Raw genomic sequence first — 5,604 nt, 5'->3', positions numbered from 1 at the left:
AAGAGGATCCTCCTGATTGTGTAAGAGAAACACATTTTCTATGTGAAAGTAGCAACTAGGATTAATAGTGGAACAAAATATTTTTTGAAAATATATTGGTGTGCTTTTACAAGTTCTCTTATTCTGATGACTTTGATGTATGAGTTTAGGAATTGAAACAGATTGGTTTTGAAAACAGGAGAGTAAATGAGAGAGTTTGTGATATGGATATGGTGAAAACACACATATATATAGGGTGCGCTATGCATTGGTCTGTTGTGTGTGTGAAGGGTATTTTTTATTAATTAATTTAGTTTTAAAGAAAACCTTAGGCTTGACTGGGTGTGCTGTTTGAAGGTTGAAAACTATTGCTGGAACGAGATTGAACGAATCAAAATTAAGTATGTTGGACGTTGAACACCCCGTGCCAAGTAAATGCTCCATCCAAATCAATTTTCTATTTTAATTTGTAAGTTATAATTTGATCAATTTTGCGTAACAATTGCAGTCATAAATAAAATTAAGTTAGCGTGTGTAAATATTATCAAATATGAGGGTTCAATATAATTTACGCCAAGAGTAAATCACTAAAACCAGTTTAAATCTTAACCGTTTATTATATTAAAATCGAAAGTCCCCGTAGGATAGCTCAAGTGGTAGAAGCTTGGGCACATATGAGTTGGGTAGGAGAAGGTTTAGGGATCGATTCCTGACGGGTGCAATTTATCTTTTCAATGTAAAAAAAAAATATTAAAATTGAAAGCTTATATTCATCTCAAATTAGCCTCACGTTTTTTTTTTTAATAAACAAATGTTAGTTGTTAATTGTTAGTAAATTAGTTCATTCGCGAGGGTTGGTTTGAACCCTGACCCTTCACCCTGCAAATCCCTTCATTTCCCTTAGCTCACTTGGTGAGCTACCCTTCCCACGTGATCTCGAAATTAAATAACAATACAGTGGCATGGCATGAACATCGACGGATTTTTCTGGGCATCGTTCTCGCTCTGCTTCGCCGCCACTAGGGACTATCCTCAACAAAGCAACCATTGAAATGGGCAGCTGTTGCGCGCATGAGAGTCTGACAGAAGGGGCGGAAGGGCTCCCTACCGACACCAATTGTGGCACTCAACTATGTAAGATTATTAGAAAAGGTGATTTTCATTAATAAAAAGTATTGTATATATAGATACAAGAGAGTTGACTTAGGCTGGTCATTACAGATAAATCTAATTATAAGTAAGTCATAATAAAATAAATAAATCACATAATATTTATGTATTTTATCAGCTGCTACTCTCTTCCCCCTATAGATGGTCTCCCCATGTCAGTGGTCGCTTCTATGTCTTGAGTGATTCCAGCGTTGGAAGGTACCTTCAAATTCGATACCCTCATAAGTGTATGTAGTGGATTTATGCCCCTAAATTGGGCACTGATTAAAGCTGGATTAATTTGAGCAAGTCATAGTTGGGCCTTGTAATGACAAATAAACTTTATGGATGCCTTTCATTGTATTGAAATTCGAATTACATATCTGGAATTTTGTTATGAAATATTTTGCCTTTAAATTATAGGATGGAGACAATTCTTTTTAAATCAATTTTCCCCCCACTCGTGAAGAAGGAGCATATATTAAGATTCATGGTTTCTGAGCTGCTGGGAACAAAAGAGTCAAGTGGTATCTAGCTCACTTCGAGTTGAGCATATATGTGATTGTGGTATTTCTTGTGTTCTTATTTTGAACATTTGTGATGTGGGATATGACATTATGTGCTATCTCCTTCAATAACATGTATCAAAGCACTTTGTTAGAGTTTAATTTAACTTCATCTCCTTCAATAACATGTATCAAAGCACTTTGTTAGAGTTTAATTTAACTTCATTTTGCTTATCCTGCAGCAAGTTGGTATACTGCAGCAAGTGGTGAGGCCTGGCACAAGGAAGTGATAATTTACCCTTGAACATAGAACCTACTGTAGCTATCCAAGGAAGTGATTAACTAGGATTGGGACTCTTGTTGGTTAAGCAATTTGCTCATTAAAATTTGTAGCCAGAGTAATTGAGGAGGAGATTTTGGGATTGACAACTTGTGATTGATATCTACAAAAGCAACATTAGAAGCTTCTAAGCGTGCTGAATTCTTAATTCTGCAGACAAGAATGACTGCATTTGGGAAAGCATTTTACAAAAACCAAAGTGATCTTGTGCCTAATGTATGTATGTGGGATCTGAGCCTTGTAGCTTTTGTTTCAGTACACTCTTTCCCTTGACAGAAGTGTTTTACTTTTATGAACCTAGTTGTGTCACAACTTAGTTGTTTTGTACTGCTTACAATGAAGCTTGAAGCACTCCGAGATGAGTATATGCGCTATGCTACAGAGAAGTGTTCATCTGTACTAAAATAAGATATGGTTTCCTGCAGAGTATGTACTTAATCTTGCCTGCAATAAGATATGATTTCTTACTTTTTTTCCTTATCCGTTCTCACCAGTTCCATTACCTCTGTTTGTAATCACATTATATAGGGAGGTGCTGAAAGCCTGAAAGGGAACAAGGATTACTTCAGATACTGACTGAGAGACAATAAGAAATTTCTGTTGAAATTTCTGCATTTTCTCTCCCATATATAACATTGAATTTGCTTGCTTTACTACCATGCAGCCTGAACGATTGGCTCTTTGAAATTTTCTAATACAGTATGCTTTGGCCCTGGTATGTACTTTTCATATAGTAGCAGATTTTTGTATCAAAAAATGTCACTTGTTTACTACTTCTCTGACTTTATTAGTTTTTGAATCATTCAGGTATTAAAGGCAAGCTTCAAAATATATTGTGCCCTGAATGATGGAATCATATATCTTGTGGATGTGGTAGCGTCTATCTCAGTTTACTTTGTAACTTTTACCACCTTATTTGGATTTTAAATTGTATTAACTAATGAAGGTTCCAATTCTTTGATATTACAAATATCTGATGCAGTGAAGGCTCAACATAGTTATAAATGAGCTTTGATACAGGTTTATGATCAATGATGCTTTGGTTCAGAAACATTCTTCTTATTGTCAAATGTGAATTGTATTTTATGTTCAACATTTTCCTAAAGGGTCGTGCTTGTTGAAAGTCGTGCTTGTTGAATTGATAGTTATTCTAACTATGCAGGATTTTACTCTTGCAAGCTTCTTTGAAGTTTGATCACCACAAAGAATTGAACCTTGCTAGAAATTTTCAATTTCCAACCTTAATATAGGTGCTAATTTTGATACATGTTCAATTTATCTGTTAGTTGCAGGCTTGTAGTTAGAAACTTGATATTTTTATGTTCATATTATGGCTTTGTTTGCAGTTGATCCAGTTTTTTATTTGGAAATTCTACTTGTCACCCTTTGGTTCTGCAAGGATTCTCTCTTGCCTTCTTGACTGCTTTGTTCTCTGGTTTTTTCGGCTCTTATTATCTCTGGTCTGTTGCTGCATTCTCTGGTTTTCGCGTCATTAGTTAGCTGCTGCTGCAACGGCGAGGCTATGTCAGTTGTCCCCTGCTGCTCTCTCGCGTCATTAGTTTGCTGCTGCAATTTTCTTTTCTTTTTCCTGTTTTTGCTTTATGTAGTTGAAGATGATGTCTTAGATTTATTACTCTTTATCTTTGTAGTATTGTTCCCTATATTTTCTTTTCCCTGCTATTAGTTTTATTTCATTTGTCGCTGTTCTGTACCTTGTTATGTTACATCTGCAGGTTGGGTTGTCTCCAATCTAGCTTTAATAATATTTCCTTTTGGTCTTCCAAAAAAAAAATCTACTTGTCAACCTTTTCTACTAATTTGTAAGCAAGAGTGAAGACTGATCACTCAATTTCTTTGGAATCCTTCTAAAAATATATAATTCAAATATGCCACCAGAATGCTATGTTTCTAATAATTCAAATATGCCACCAGAATGCTATGTTTCTTACTTTAATTCTCCAAGTAACTTTGGCTTGAATACCTGCAGCTACAATGTTGGGTGCTTCCCTTGGGGATCTTACCAACTAAATGAGGCATTCACTTCTCTTATGTAGCTGGTGAGCACATAAATCACTTCTCTTCTTTGATGTTTAGAATTGATAATATAGCTGAGTTCAAAAAAAAAAAGAATTGATAATATAGCTTAATATTTAGTTAAGATTTTTCTGAATTTCATATTTGTTTAAGTGCTTGTAAAGTTAGCTTGGACCCTACTTTCTCATGATTTAACAAGAGTAAGTGATTATTTTGTGACTTGTCGGTTGTGAGCATTTATGTTGATATACATGCTTAGATTATTCTTTGATTCATGGCTTAAGGGAAGCATTTTAATCCTGTTCTATATCATTTTTGTGATTGTGGATGTATAATGTTTAGAATGGTGATGCCAAATTAGAGTTCTAGGTTTAATAGCTAAGCAGTTTTTGGCGGCCGGCCCTGCCATCATTTTCTCATAATTCCTCCCTTATTGCAGCGATTTGAACTGCCGCTAAAAATATTTCAAAGTGAGAATGCTTACATTTATACATTAATCATTTTGATTTCTTTTCTTGCAAGTTCTGCTATTGTGACCATTTTCCCACATTCATGCATTAGAAGAAACCCTTTTATAGCATCAACGAGATCATGCCGTCTTCTCCATAAAAAAATTAAAGGATTGATACATGCAATACCAAAGGACTCATATTGTGATCTGGTTCCATGGCATTTTTTTTTAGAAAAAGAAACATATGTATGTATTAAAACAAAATGTTACCAAGACATGGTTCAACTAAGAGAAAAAAAAGACACAACACACATGCGCCAAACCAGAAAAAGCAACAAGAATAAACAGAAACCAGAGAATGTAAAACGACAAAAGAACAAGGGGAAGCCTCAAGATCAGCAACCAAAACAAGACAAACATGAGGACCAGGCTATGTATTGACCACATGACATACAACATCAATGAGCCCATTCCAATTTTGTCAACTTTCACCCCTTGTCTCTTACCGGGTTGTCTATATGTTTAGAGAGTCCAATATTGTTGCAGGAATTTAGCTAAACATGGTTGTGGTAGAGAGAAAGACCTATGGTTTCTGATTGAAAATGTGAATGTAACCGTCATCGTTGCTCCTTGGAGTTGTACTCTGTTATTTCAATATAAGATTTTGCTTTCATAGTGTGCGCTGAAATTAAAGTAATTGACTAGAGATATAACCAAGATAACTCAAATATGGGAAAACATCATCACTTTTTAAGCTAGCTTTTTAGGTTGAATTAGTCCTAATTTCTAATACACAGAAAGAAAAAAATATAAGTCATGATATGAAAAGAAAAGATATATAAAGGAAAAGTTGATGGAGATCATGAGATTGAAGAGAAAATAAACGTGAATGTATAAAAGTTGATGCATAAATAAGTATGGTCATCAAGTTGATATAATTAATTAATAATGTCTTGCGTTTCTTATTAATTACTAAAAATGTTACAAGGGAATGGTAATCACAAGTCACTGTCCATTCACATCAACCATCAAATTGATAGTTTTTTCATTGATCCAACTGCAGAAAGAAAAAAAATTCAATGATGACTGCACCACTTATTTGGTTGTTATTGTAGAATAATGCCTCATCTTTCTGGGCAAAAAAA

General features: G+C 34.6%; 1 long non-coding RNA gene across 4 annotated transcripts; it reads left to right on the top strand.

Moving 5' to 3' along the window:
• Positions 1 to 1,270: 1,270 nt before the first annotated feature.
• LOC130716708 (uncharacterized) lies at positions 1,271 to 3,623 on the top strand. Of its 4 annotated transcripts, none has more exons than XR_009012131.1 (5): positions 1,271 to 1,347; positions 1,552 to 1,695; positions 1,877 to 2,190; positions 2,317 to 2,400; positions 2,503 to 3,623. It is a non-coding gene; the product is annotated as an uncharacterized LOC130716708 (long non-coding RNA). The 4 variants fall into 4 exon arrangements; XR_009012129.1 differs by having other exon boundaries at positions 1,877 to 2,400; positions 2,503 to 2,689; positions 2,782 to 3,623; XR_009012130.1 differs by having other exon boundaries at positions 1,877 to 2,400; positions 2,503 to 3,224; positions 3,321 to 3,623.
• The last annotated feature ends 1,981 nt before the right edge of the window (positions 3,624 to 5,604 follow it).

Source organism: Lotus japonicus, chromosome 5, assembly GCF_012489685.1.
Source record: "Lotus japonicus ecotype B-129 chromosome 5, LjGifu_v1.2".
Lineage (NCBI taxonomy): Eukaryota > Viridiplantae > Streptophyta > Magnoliopsida > Fabales > Fabaceae > Lotus > Lotus japonicus.
The sequence above is the reverse complement of the archived record's forward strand: the minus strand, read 5'-3'. Positions and strand labels throughout refer to the sequence as shown.